Below are 13,368 nucleotides of genomic sequence, written 5' to 3'. Positions count from 1 at the left end.
TCCTCGTAAAGGGAACACAAGAGTGGCATGGATTTTAGACCCCCTAAGCCACTTTATGAAGGCAAAGTAAATGGCACAGGGATGTTGAATGCAAAAAAAAAAAATTAAATAAGTAAACGGTGACTGCTTCCTCCAACAGCGTCCCCTGCAGCTGCACACCCATGAGCCTGCCACTTTCTCACCAGTGACCGCTGGCCAGGAAGTGCCATCACGCACGTCACACAGTGACAGCCAGGAACCGCGTGAAGAGCACGTTTGTGTAAAAGCAGGAATCGAGCAAGATGCTGCAGAATTTGACTTTACAAGTTTAAATACTCCATGAAAAGAATCCCTCAGCAGCCGCCTAAATCAATTCGCATCTCACTTCTTCAAAACAATCAAACAAATTTAATAAGGGCGCATTTGTCACCAAATATAAGGAGGACCAAACAGGTTCCTCAAAGCAAGGATTTTAACAGGTATCAAACACCAGTGGGTGATGTGCTAACAAAGCAAATATTCCAAAAAATTAGAAAATAAAAAATGACTAGGATAATACATGGATCAAGGCAGCTGTTAAGTTTTTGCTTTTTAAAGCGATGGAGACAGTACGGAGGGCAATCTGGCTATTTCCAATGCAGGGTGTGCACAGCCCACATTTTCAGACGCAACAACATGCTCACTGGGCAGTACAAGAGAAAAAGAATAAAGAAAAAGGAAAAGAGGAACAAGAGAAAATTAGAAACACACAAGAACAAAAATGATTTTGACAGCATGTACAAGAATTTATGTGAGTGTGTGAGGCCAGGGATGCGGGGACGGTGAGACCCACCCTCACCTCCTGCTCCAGGGAAGGCAGGGGCCTGAGGGGAGCGGCGCTGCCGGGGGACCCCAACGTGGTCAGCGCCCCTAACCAAAACTCCACCTACATGGGTCTAGGCAGGTCTTAAGCTACAAATTGTGGTCACATTTCAGGCTGGACAGTTTTACGCACTTCCACCAAGAGTAGCAGGAGAGAATTAGGCTCTGTTCCTGCACCAAAGCATTGTTTAAAAAATTAATGTCTGCGGAATAGTAAAAGCAACAATGGAGTAAAAGTGACTGGAGGAGAACGTGCTTGACCCGAGCTCACTGGCCGCGTTATCTCACTGACGTTAAGATGCTGGCTGAGACCTTACGGTACCAAAACAGACAGACGCACCAGGAGGGAGGTTTAATGCGCTGCTATATTTTGATGCCGGGAGCCATGCCTGGTACACGAGGTTCTGGGTAAACAATGGTGACAGTGTCAACCACTATGGGCTAAGCACATATCCAGCTACTCCGCCAAATCCCAAGGGCAGACTTCAAAAGGCAAAAACAAGCTGGCATTCTCTGGTGGGTCTGCAGACTCAGAGCCAAGCAGTTGCTGAGCAAAAATGTCACCAGTGCCTCCTATGACAAAAGAGGAGGCACTGGCCTGGGGCTGGGGCAGGGCTCTAGGCTTCCACTGCTCACCAACCAGTCTGTCCAGGGGGAGAACGTGGTCTCTGCGTATGTTGCACCTATGCACCTACCTTGACTGACGCCTGGGGGCTCAGCAGGAGGTGACATGTGAGGTGAACGGAGCCAGCCTCGGTGTAGCACGGTGCTGGCAGCTGTGCCCTCAGCAGTGCCCAGGCTCCTAAACCTGACACCTCATCTCCAAGGAGCAGAAGGGGAGTGCGGGCATGAAGATCACAGGGCCCTGTGAGGACAAGTACAGGCCATGACATGCCTTGCCCCTTCCTTAAGCCATAGAGTTATGTCCGGGAGGAACAGAAAATTCATCCAGAGCCCGCTAGGCACCTCACACACGTGGGACTCGGGTCCCCTGTGCCTATCACTCACAGGGCTGGTCTGGACATTCTTTTTATCAATTCTCTGGCATCTTCTCCTCCAACTTACCAACAACCAGAAAGTAGAATCTGATCTTAGTTAAGTTCAAGAATCACAGAGCACCGCCTCCACAGTGGGCCCGGCAGCCGTGCCAGGTCCTCCGACCGTCACCTGTGGGACCGCCATGAGTGCTCTCCAGACTCAAGGCCTGAGGCCGTAGGCCGGGGGCACACAGCTTCCCTCACTCTCCCCAGCAAAGGGGGACCACCTCTCGGCAAAGGCATGTCACCCTCTTCTGCACGAGGGACAGCACTATAGATACACGGGGAAACAGAGCAGATTGTGGGGGGGGTAGGCAGCCCAGAAGAGCTCGTCTGTAATTCCGAGACAAAGTGGGGCCGTTGACTTAATCACAGGGACAAAGTGAGGATGAACATTTCCCTGCTCTTTCCCATACTCCGTGATACGCCTTTCCCTGCATAAGGAGTTCATTCGGAGGTCCCTGGCGGTGATTCTGATGTCCTAACATGGCATGCTGGCTGTCGGGCAGGAAGAGAGGGCCTGAGCCGAACAGGTGCTGGGCCTGGGAGGCAGGAGACACCGGCTCCAGCCCCAGCTCAACCAGCGCCTCGTTCTGCCTCTCGGGATTCAGCATCTCATCTACAAGCAAAGGGATGAGACTGTCTCAAGACAGGCTGCCCAACATAAATGAAATGAGAGCCATGTAAAGAAAGTTTCCCAGTTGCCACATTTAAAACGGTAAACAAAGAAACAAACCAACAAACAAAAAACAAATACTAGAAACTGATTTTAAGAACAAATCTTAACCTACTGTATGTAAAATACTATCATTTTGACATGTAATCAATATAGGAAGTGACAAGATAGTTTACATTCTTTTTACTAGACAAGTCTCAGCGTCTGATGTGCATTTGACCTACAGCAAATCTCAGCTCAGAGCAGCCTCCTCCCCAGCTCTCCTAGCATCAGTGGCTGTGGCTACTCTATTGGACAGCAACTCCAGGGGTCCCACCAGGGTCCTGGCTGAAAAGCTGGAGTAAGTGTCCACAATAACCCTAAAAGGATCTCTCTGAAACAAAGGCGGATTCACTTTTAAATGTCTGTAAACCGGCGGGCTGCACCTCCCTCCACCCTTGGCTACAAGAGAGTCCTCTTCCTTGCTGATCCCTTTCTGGATGTAGGGAAGAAACCCGGCACACAGCCAGGGTGGACTGGCCTCCAGGTAAACTTACCTGCTTTCTGTGTCCAGTCCCATGATGTCCTCCTTCTCAAATGGGATGCAGAGAAGGAGGATCTTGTCCCCAGAATTGTCGGATGCACCGTCCAGCCACTTGGACTTGGGCAAGATGAAGAGTGACTCAGTGAAGTCCTCGATCCTCTTCTCCACCACCCTGCAGTCCTCGTAAATTGAAGGCCACTTCGGTGCGCGGCTGCTCGGCCACCTCCCCATGCAGCAGAAAGTCAAAGAGCTGAGAGTCATAGAGCGTGGTGCCATACAGCTCCTCTGCACGTGGAGCTTCTCGAAGCCTTGGCCGAGAGGCAGTCAGTAATGATGACAAGGCCCAAGACCTTGCGGTGGGTCTGGAAGTCGCTCCACCCATTCTTGGGCGCATAGTGGTGCCTGTAGTGGATACAGATTGCCCACTGGGAGCCGCACGGGCTGATCTGACTCACCAAGGTGATTCACTTATAGATGCAAAAGAAATTCTCCTCTGAGATGATCCCCACGTGTTCGACCACCACGGGGAAAGTCTGGTGGTCCTCAGCACACTGCACGTAGTCAGGGATGCTCATGTTGCAGGCCCTGACGAGAGGGGAGAGGAGATCGAGGTACATACTGTACTGTGGGCTGCAGGCCCATCTGGGTTGCGGTGACCTGGTGTGTACCAACCAGAAGGCAAGGGAAGCTCAAGTAAATCCGGGGGTACAGTTTGTCCTCAGAGTCTTCAAATGGCTACCGTAGCTCGGATCACATTACCCAGCTTTTGGTCTAGGCTTCCTGCCCTGCAGAGAAGGGTCATTTCTTGTTTTCTGTTTCCAAGCACCTACCAAGGCCCTGATGCAAAGTCACTGCTGAAAAATGCTGAATAAGGAAAGTGAACAAAGGAAGTGCTTTCCCCAACCTCCTTCAGCAGAATATAAAGAAAAGGACTACAGTGGGATCAAAAGATCTGGTTTTCTATCCAATTTATTTGAACTCCTAAGCTTCAGAATAATGGATAAGAAAACTTGCCTTGGGGAGGAGGGTACAGTTCAGTGGTAGAGCACGTGCTTAGCATGTACGAGGTCCTGGGTTCAAACACCAGTACCTCATTTTAAAAAATGAAACAAATAAATAAACCTAATTACCCTCCTGAAAAAATATTTTTTAATTCAAAATTCAAAAAAAACCTTGCAATTGACACAACATTGTAAACTTGACTATACTTCAATTAAAAAAAAAATCTTTGCCTTACATGAATATATCTGGATTACAGAAGTTTGCAAATGTAAAATGCCTAGGGTACCACCTGCATAAAAAGGGGTGACTGTACAAATTTAGTATCGCTCCTTTATGAGCTATATTTCCTTTGGGGGGGTTATAACTTCTTAGAGCTAATTTTCTCAGATTAAAAAATATAAACATTACCTGATTCTCAGGACTGCTGAAGAATCAGATAACCCTATGAAAGCATCTGACCCACAGAGGTTACTCAATAATGTTTGTTGAATGAATGAATAAACCAGCAAAGTGAATGCTGCTCCCTGCCACAGACCATCATAATGGTACTGCCTGGAAATCCCAAGCCCACGTTCCACCCGTCTCTACACTAACCATGTGGGTGACCTGGTCAGGCCTGTGTGATTCTCTAAGCCCCAGTTTAATCGTGAATAAAATTAGGGCAATAACACAAACCTCAAATTGTTAGTGAGTCAGTAATGAATTGTACCCCAAACTTGCAAGTTGGAACCATTAAGGAAAACTATACAAAGGGTCCATAGGCCCTCTCCATATTATCTCTTACAACTACATGGGAATCTACATTATATCTCAAAATAAAAAGTCTAATTTTTTAAAGAGGCTATTGAGGTTAAATGAGCTCACTGTCTCAAATAAGGAACACAAAGCACAAATAGGACAATGCCCAGCACATGAGATACACTCAGTTAACATTCCCACTCAACCCATTGGTCCCTCCAACTTCAGAGCAAGAGGATGGGTCCTCGTGGCAAGAGGCCACTGCACCTGAAGCTAACAAAACTAATGGTGCCCACTTCCAAGAGCTCCTGTCATCACCCTTGTTCTAATTTTCTATTTGTAATTTTTTTCTTTTTATTAAATAGAAACTCCCAATTGCATAGCCTTCACCTGACTAGACATCATGATGGCAGCCCTTCAAAACCTGACCACAGAGATCATGATGGCAGCCCTTCTTGGTGAAACAATAAAATGAAAAGCCATTTCCACAAGACCTCTGTGTAAATCTACTAGGGAACTTAATCCTGGACTGAGGAAGAGGACTGGGGAGGAGGGGGCAATCTGGCGCACAGAGAACTATGGGCCACCTGTCCCACGATGGACTTTAGACTCAACCCTCACCCTCCAGGAAATTCAAAATACACACCGACAGATTGCTATGGACAAGATTTTTTTTTTTAAACAAATCCCTGAATCCCTAGCAGGTCTTATTTCTACCGAAACACAAATGGATTATGTGTATAATGTTTCACAAAAGCCCTAAAATATTATCACGCCAACTTGACACATCAAGAAAAACTGAGGTAGAGAAGTTTATCACATTGTACATGATTAGAGAGAGGCCACGTCAGACACCGTATTTAAATCCAAGCCACTGCTCCAGTGCTCACACTAGAAAGTGTGACATACTGCACCTTTCCTGCCCTCTCCCTGCAATAAATCTCTGAAGAGTCTTTTCTGTGCCACCTGGAATCACAATCACATCAATTTTCCACAAAGTGCTATGTCACTCCTTGGAGGCTGTATCAAAATCTAAAGGGTTGGGATGGGAGGAGTGATTTGCATTTTCTGTTTCTCAAAGGAAACATGGCTTTAAAAGAAACTGAAAAGCACATATCTAGTCTAAGCCCTCATTGTGCAGAGAAAAAAATGGAGGCTCAGAAGAGATGAGGAAAGGTCCTTATTAATAAATATATCCTCAGCGCAGCACCAAGCCAGCCCTGGGCACTGCTGGGGGAGGATCTGGGAGACCCAGGAGAATGAGTGTTAGAAAAAGGAAAGAGAATAAGCATAAAAGGCCCTGTCTCTACACCACCATACCATGGAATTCCACCAAATTACCAAGTAGGGTGCAGCCAATATTAAGGTGGGCTAAGCAGGTTATAGAAACCTGGAAGTCTCAACCATATTGGAAATTCCAACATTTACTATGTTTTTTTCCCAGTTCAAGCATCAACTCAGTGGGAACTCTGTACCAGGGACTACACGAGGCCTGGAGTTCTCCCAAATACAGACCTCTATTACCACGTGTACAAACCACATAAAGGCCACCAGAAGAAAAGCACCCACAGATGGAATTACTGAAACTGAAAGCAGCCAACCAGCATATATTACTAAGAAAAATGGTGCTCCTAGAAATGGACTCATGGACATAGAAAGCCAACTGTGGTTAGCAGGCAGGAAAGGGGGGATTAACAGATACACGTTAATAAATATAAAATAAATGACAAGGACCTACTATATAGCACAGGGAACTATATTCAATTTCTTGTAATGAGTTGTACTAAAAACAATCTAAAACATATGTATATACATATGCATATGTTTATAACTGAATCTCTGCTGTACACCTGAAACTAACATTGTAAATTGACTACACTTCAATAAAAATTAATTTAAAAAAATAAGTAAAAATAAAAGCAACGCCATTAAGAAAAAATAAAAGAACACTCTAATCCCCTTAGCTGTAGCTGCTGAAGAATTCTGGTTGCAAGCACCAAGTCCACTGGATCACTCCAGCACTGGCTGTCACTCTTTCTGACCATCAGAGAGTCACTTGGCTTCACTGAGGTTAATTTTCTCTTCTGTGAAAGGCTACAGTTGCAACTAATGATGTATAGAATCTCATCATTCACAAGCCCAACAATTAGTGAGGACTTCCCATGGGCCAGGCTCTGGAGAGATGAAAATATAGGGTCCCAGATATATTCATGGGTAGAAGAAGTTTATGCCATAAAGACATTAATTCTTCCTATTTTGATAGACAGATTCATTGCAATTCTGATTAGAATTCCTACCAGATTTTTCATGGAATGTAACAAGTTAATTTATGGTCAAGAATAGCCAAGAAACTTCTTTAGAACCACCACTGGGGAGGGGTGGATAGGTCATTCATTTCCACTGGTCTTTCTGATGTGATGAAAACGTTCTGGAATAATAATTGTTGCACAACTGTGAATATGCTAAAAGCTGCTGAATTGTACCATTTAAATGGGATGGACTTCATGGTGTGTGAACAATATCACAATAAAGCTGTTATATGAAAAAATATTTCTTGACAATTATTTTTCCCTCTATACTACTTAGTCTGCCCCACAATTTAAGAAAAACAAAAAACCAAAACAAACCAAACTGTGCCAGGAGCTCTTTAGGACTGCAATGTCCCTGGGTCTCCAACGCCTCTGGTGGTGCTGTTCCTGTTAACACACCAAGCTGGGCTGGGCTAGTTAGGGAATGTAACTGTCTTTTTAAAATCGATGGTCACACGTTTCACCCTGGGAGAGGGAAGGAAGGAGGATGACACAGCCTTATGCCTTCAGCTCATTTTTAACTGAACCAAGCCCTGCTTTCAACACTGTAATCCCTCTCACTATAAAAACACATGACACCAACAAGCACCGCCATCATAACACCTGAAAGTGTTCAAGGTACTTACCTGGGGCAGAAACACTGAGGGAGGAGACAGAAGCTCGCTTGGCACTGAGGATCCCTTTTCCCGACTCCACCAGTAGCTGGGCTTTACAGCCGGAGGCTCTCAGCCCAGGGAGCAGCGCAGACGCCACTGAGCTGTTCCTCAGGGAGCGGGAAAGGAAGACCAGGGCAGCCCCGGAGTCGCGGGGCAGGGAAATGGGTGGAAACGCGGGCTGCAGCCCCGCTCGGAGGCCATCCCCAGCCCCAGCCCCAGCTGCCCCGTCCGGGTCCGCAGACCCCGCCCGCCTGGGACGCAGCCCGCCCAGTTGTGGGGACGGGCCGGTGGCCGAGGAGAGGAAGCCCGGGAGGAGAGGACTCGCGGGCGAGAGAGGGGAAGGGGACGCCAGCAGCGGACTGAGGGGAGCCCGGCTGGGTGAGAGGCGGCAGGTGCACACCTGGCCCCGGGAAGCTGTGGCACTGGGGCACTGGGGCAGGTGGCGCGGGCAGAGGGGTCTGGCCCGAGCAATTCAGCTGAACACAGGCTGACTCGCGCCCTCGTGGTCTGTGACACGCGGACCGCCCTCCCGCAGCCACCTGACCCCTTTCCCGGGAGACCCCACATTGCACTTCCACAGCCAGAGGCACCGGCCCCGGGCAGGAGCTAAAGGCCTGCCGGGCGACAGAGCTGAGAAGCCTTTGGGGCTAATCCCCGGCTCGGAGCTGGAGCTTCCAACCCGCGGTCCAGCTGACACCGACCGCCCATGCGCAGGAGGGCCAGCAATCCGCTCTGGGTTCTGCGAGAGAAGGTGGGGCAGTGAGGGAGGGAAAAGATGGGAGGGGGAGGAGAGGAGGGAAAAAGTGGAGGGAGACAGATGGACAGGAAGAGCAGAGAGAAGGGAGGGATCTGGAAAGGGTAAGGTCCTAGCGGGATGGAGAGAAAAAGCTTTACCTCTGGTGGCACCCTGAAGAAGGCGGCAGTCCTGCCTCTGTACCCTTCTGTAACACTTCAAGGCCCGCAGCTCAAGTTTTACCTCCCTGATCCAGCCCTCCATCCGATGCTGCTGCAGAACCCCTACGGGTATCACACCTGTTGCCCCCACGCGGAGCAGGGTTTTCTGTTGGTCTGGGAACCAAGCACCCGCAGGTGTTGTCGCTCAGAACTACCTTGGGAAGAGTACATATTCCCCTTTTACACGCTGGGAAACAGGCAGGCACGATCTTTGCCTTAGCTCCACTGTCCCAGGTGTTGGGCTGGCAGGGAGCGGGGTGGTTCAAGATCAGAGCCCCAGACAGAGCAGACTGCCTGAGTGTTGGTGCATAGTCCCCATCCGTCCTGGGTAAACCACACTCCACCCTAGTGGAACCATCAAGGGCTCACAGTAGTTCCCTGGGTGTGGGAGAGCTGTCCTCATGTGAAGGAAAAGCCCAGCTGGGCTAACAAGCTAAGTCACAAATCTAAGTGTGATAAGTGTCGGTTTACTGATCTAAATTCTGCTGGGCTAACTCGTAAATCTGAAGTTTAGTGTCAGTTTACTGGGCTAACAAGCTAAGCCGTAAATCGAAGCTCAACAAGTGTCTATTACAAGTTGACAAGCACCAGTGTGCTGATTCCTTGCTTTTTGTTGCTTGAGCCTTATTGGCTAATACACCCTTACTTGTAATTAACCCTTTAAAACTTCATGTGTATGTCTTGGAGGTGGGTGCTCAGAACTTCGGAGCAGAAGCCCCTCTGAGCCCGCCGGCATAATAAATCTGAGTACGCCAACACTCCGAGTGGTGATTGTTCCTTGGCTGGCCTGTTGTTTCCATAACACTCAGTTCCAGTGCCCAGCTTGCTAGGTATATAGGAGTGCTACCAAATCCAAATTCATTCTCTTCAGTGCAGGACAGGCCAATAAGTTGGGAGACCAGGTGTTGGGGCATGGAATAGCAAGTTTCTGTAGACCTAGATGGCAAACTAATGTCCTGGAAAACCATCTCCCCAAGTCAGAATTCAGGCTCTTTTCCTACGTGCTTGGTTGTTGCAATCTTCTTGGTGTAGGAATTCCTTCTTGTTAGAATCCTTTGTTCTTGCAGCTATCTGCCTGGGTCAAATCTCTGTAAACCTCTAACAAAACAAACGTTATTTTCTATTCTGCAATTTCTTATCTTTTATGAATGAAAAGTGTTAAATATCCTTAAAGGTCAGAGCCTTCAGAATAGGTTCTCCTGTATATTTCAGGCTCTAAGCAACATTGTTTTACAAGCAAGATGAAGCCTAGGAGACAGAGCATAGGGTTAAAGTCAAAGGAAAAGATCTAATATGGAGTCAGATTTGTTCTGTTCTATTACCCGAGGCAGAAGCCACTTGAGGATTTAAATCCCTTTAAGTTAAAAATAACTAAAACTTTAAAGGAATTTACATACATAGGTGGGAATGTGCATAGCATATCTGGAAAAGCACCCAAAGGATAGTAAACAGTGGCATCTCCAGGGAGGGCTGGAAGAACAGAGGATGAGGGAAAACTTCTTTCACTTGTGTATTTTTGTGCTCTGTTTGAATTTTTTTAACCATTGCATGTATTTCTTTTTCAGTTAAAAAAATGTGTAATGGAGCAAAGGAGTAACTAGCTCAGCAAATACAGCAGCCATGGAATCACTGAGTCATCACTTTTGATTTAAGCCAGGAAGCATTTATTGACTTCTCACTATGTGCCCAGTGCTGTTTTAAAACTTCTTTTATTATTATTATTATTATTATTATTATTATTATTATTATTATTATTATTATATTATTATTACTATTTTATTATTATTATTATTTTATGAAATAATAACAAGGTATCCCTCACCCCTGCCCATGGCTGGTGGAAAACCAACTGAGTTTTTATTGAGTTGTTTTCCAAGGAGTAGAGATGAGTTATAAACTGAACACATCTTCAGGGCAAAACAGTCGGAGTGGTTTTCCAGCACGCCAGACAGCTATGAAGGGTTTTCAATAGAGGCCCCCAGAGGCTGAGAGAGAAAGCCTCGAGGACCCTACAAAAAGCTGCCCAAACTGTCTTCTCCATGGCAATACTGAAATAGGAAAGAACAAATCTGACTCCATATTAGATCTGTTCCTTTGACTTTAACAAAGCCAAGTTAATACTCTCCGGTCTTTTCATGGGTTATGATGTCACAGAGGAGATGGACAGGTCAACAAGGAACCACTCTGCCGTGATCACGGAGCCGGGGAGCGGGATGGGCGGCAACATGTGTGACGCAGCTGTAGCCGTGCCCGCGTTTCTAGGCAGGTACCCAAAGTCGCCTCGACAAGATGTCAAACACTTGTGCCCACGTCCTCATCACCTGACATGTATTAAAGAGAAATGGAAATGTATAAAAGGCCAATACCCTTGGTGGGTACACCGTCCAAAGAGCAAAGTCACAGTTTGACAACTGGCCATCTCGGTTCCCTGGGCTTCATTCTTGGAGAACCTTAAAAACCACTCCTCTGTCCTTAAGAAGTGCTGCATATTTGTCCTATCTTTGGCTCAGGGATGGAGCACGTTCAAGTGAACTTTAATGTCTGCACAGATTTGACTGTCTTTCTCCAGGTTCACTTGTCCATTCTAAAGAGGCCTGAGCTAAGTCCATCCTCCGTAAGATCTATTCCCTCCAGTGACAACTCATCGAGCCTGCAATTAAAGCCAACAGAACAAGACTGTCCTCAGCTAAAAAGTTCACCCACCCTTCACTGCTTTCTTAATCTCCTCTCCTGGCTAATTGCAACAGACTATCACCTCCCTCCACCAAGCTCCCCAACTATGTCAGTTTGTCTCCCCAAAGAGAAGGTAAGGTCCATAAAAGAGGAGACAACTCCATAGTCACCTCTGAATTCCTAGCATAAAGTAATGTTAAGAAATAGAAACTATGATTATGGCTTCTTTCCTTTAAAACCTTTCTGGTTATTTGAATGAGACCTTGGAAGACAGGTGTTTGCAGTCCAGTATCTTGATCCACAAGACTCTGGAGGCCTTTTTCGGAATGGCTGCTCACTGATTCATTCAAACCACAGCTTCTCATTCCAGGAGTAGCTGTGATTCTCTGCCAGGAGTTTGTGGTTACTCTCATGCCAGAAGAGCTTTAAACTATATCCTTACTTTGGATTTGTTATTTTTCCCCTCTTCCAAAAATATTGACATTCCTTACTGTCTTGCCTTGAGGATTTTTTTCCTAGTTCAACCTTTAGTAAACCAGGCTTCTCGGGATGGGCTTGGCCTTACATATGATCAGCCATCCAACTCCCAGTGTGAGAGGCCTCGGGCTCACCTCCTGCCCTCCTGTCAGGGCAACTGAAACTCAGTTCAGGAGCCAACAGGCACCCCAGGGCTTCTAAGGCTCGCTTATCTCCCAGAATCCCTGCTTTCTGGTTTGTCTTGGCTTCTGAGGATTTCCCCTCACTTTCTTGACAATTAGCTGTGCAGCTTGAAAGATGAGGAAGGAAGGTTTTATTTCTTAATCAGCATTTTAAGGAACTTGTGTAATGAAGGTTTTCACGAGTTTCTAGAACCCTCCATTGCCGAGACAGAAAACACACTAGATATTTTCTAAATTTAGATATCATGTGCATTTTTCTTTTTTTTGTTTTCTTAACTGCTAACAGACATTTTTTAATTAAAAAAAATAACGCCCCAAATAGGATAGAACATTGAAGGGGCATACAAAATTAAAGGACAAAGACAGAAAAATGATAAATACTGTACAAAGTTAATATAATACTACACTATGGATCAGATCAGCAATTCTCAGTAACAGCTAATTGAAATATGATCATGAGGTAAAACGTCTCTCCTGTCAGGAGATGGCCAACAGAAAATAGAATTAATACAACAAACTAAAATTCTAAGTCTGGCGAGGTACAGAATGCTACCAGCTAAATGTGTCTTCTTCTGGAAAAGAGGGAGGCTCACCAGCTCTTTACTGTGGAGCCTGAACCCAAGTGAGGGCGGTAAAGTGAGCTCTGTAAGTACCCAATTAACAAAGTGAGTGATGAATAAAGAGACGTGAGCTTTGATGACAGAGATGATACTACTATTCACTTGTCCTGTAAAGTATGTCTTCACGTTCAGTGATCAAACCTCGGCATCCTCAGGGATTGAGATTATAGGAAAATGCACAGCCCGGGCCCAGACCTCCTCTGTGAGCTCGTGACGCTGCACTTAGATGTCTCAAGGGCACCTCCAACTCTACATGCACAGAGCTGACTTCACGGTGCTCCTCCCATAGCCGTCCTGCCCAGGGCCTCTGGTCGGGGGGCATGGTCTCCCTGCCTCTCCCAGCTCAGACCCATCACTCACAGATGTGACTGGACCCCACCTTCAGGGCCCAGATTTCCTCAGTCAGAGTCCCACCACCCACACCTGTCCTACCAGATACTCACCGGCACTCACTCAGCACTGACCCTGTGCTGGGGACCACGCTGCACACTGCGCACACGTTATCTCACTGGATCTTCACAGCAGTCCTGGGAAGTCGATACATCACTGCTTTGATTAGATAAATTGTTTCACTTCCTTGAGTGCATCATCCAAATTGACACGGCTACTGAGCCACAAACCTGGGACTGAAAACCACTTGAAAATTCTACACTCCTACACTTGGCAGCCACCCTACTCTGA

The 13,368-nt window shown here is 46.7% G+C and overlaps 1 pseudogene; it reads right to left on the bottom strand.

The window, feature by feature from the left end:
• LOC116661731 overlaps positions 1–13,368 on the bottom strand; it is a 322,303-nt pseudogene that overhangs the window by 50,848 nt on the left and 258,087 nt on the right.

This window comes from Camelus ferus, chromosome 36 (assembly GCF_009834535.1).
Source record: "Camelus ferus isolate YT-003-E chromosome 36, BCGSAC_Cfer_1.0, whole genome shotgun sequence".
Lineage (NCBI taxonomy): Eukaryota > Metazoa > Chordata > Mammalia > Artiodactyla > Camelidae > Camelus > Camelus ferus.
The sequence above is the reverse complement of the archived record's forward strand: the minus strand, read 5'-3'. Positions and strand labels throughout refer to the sequence as shown.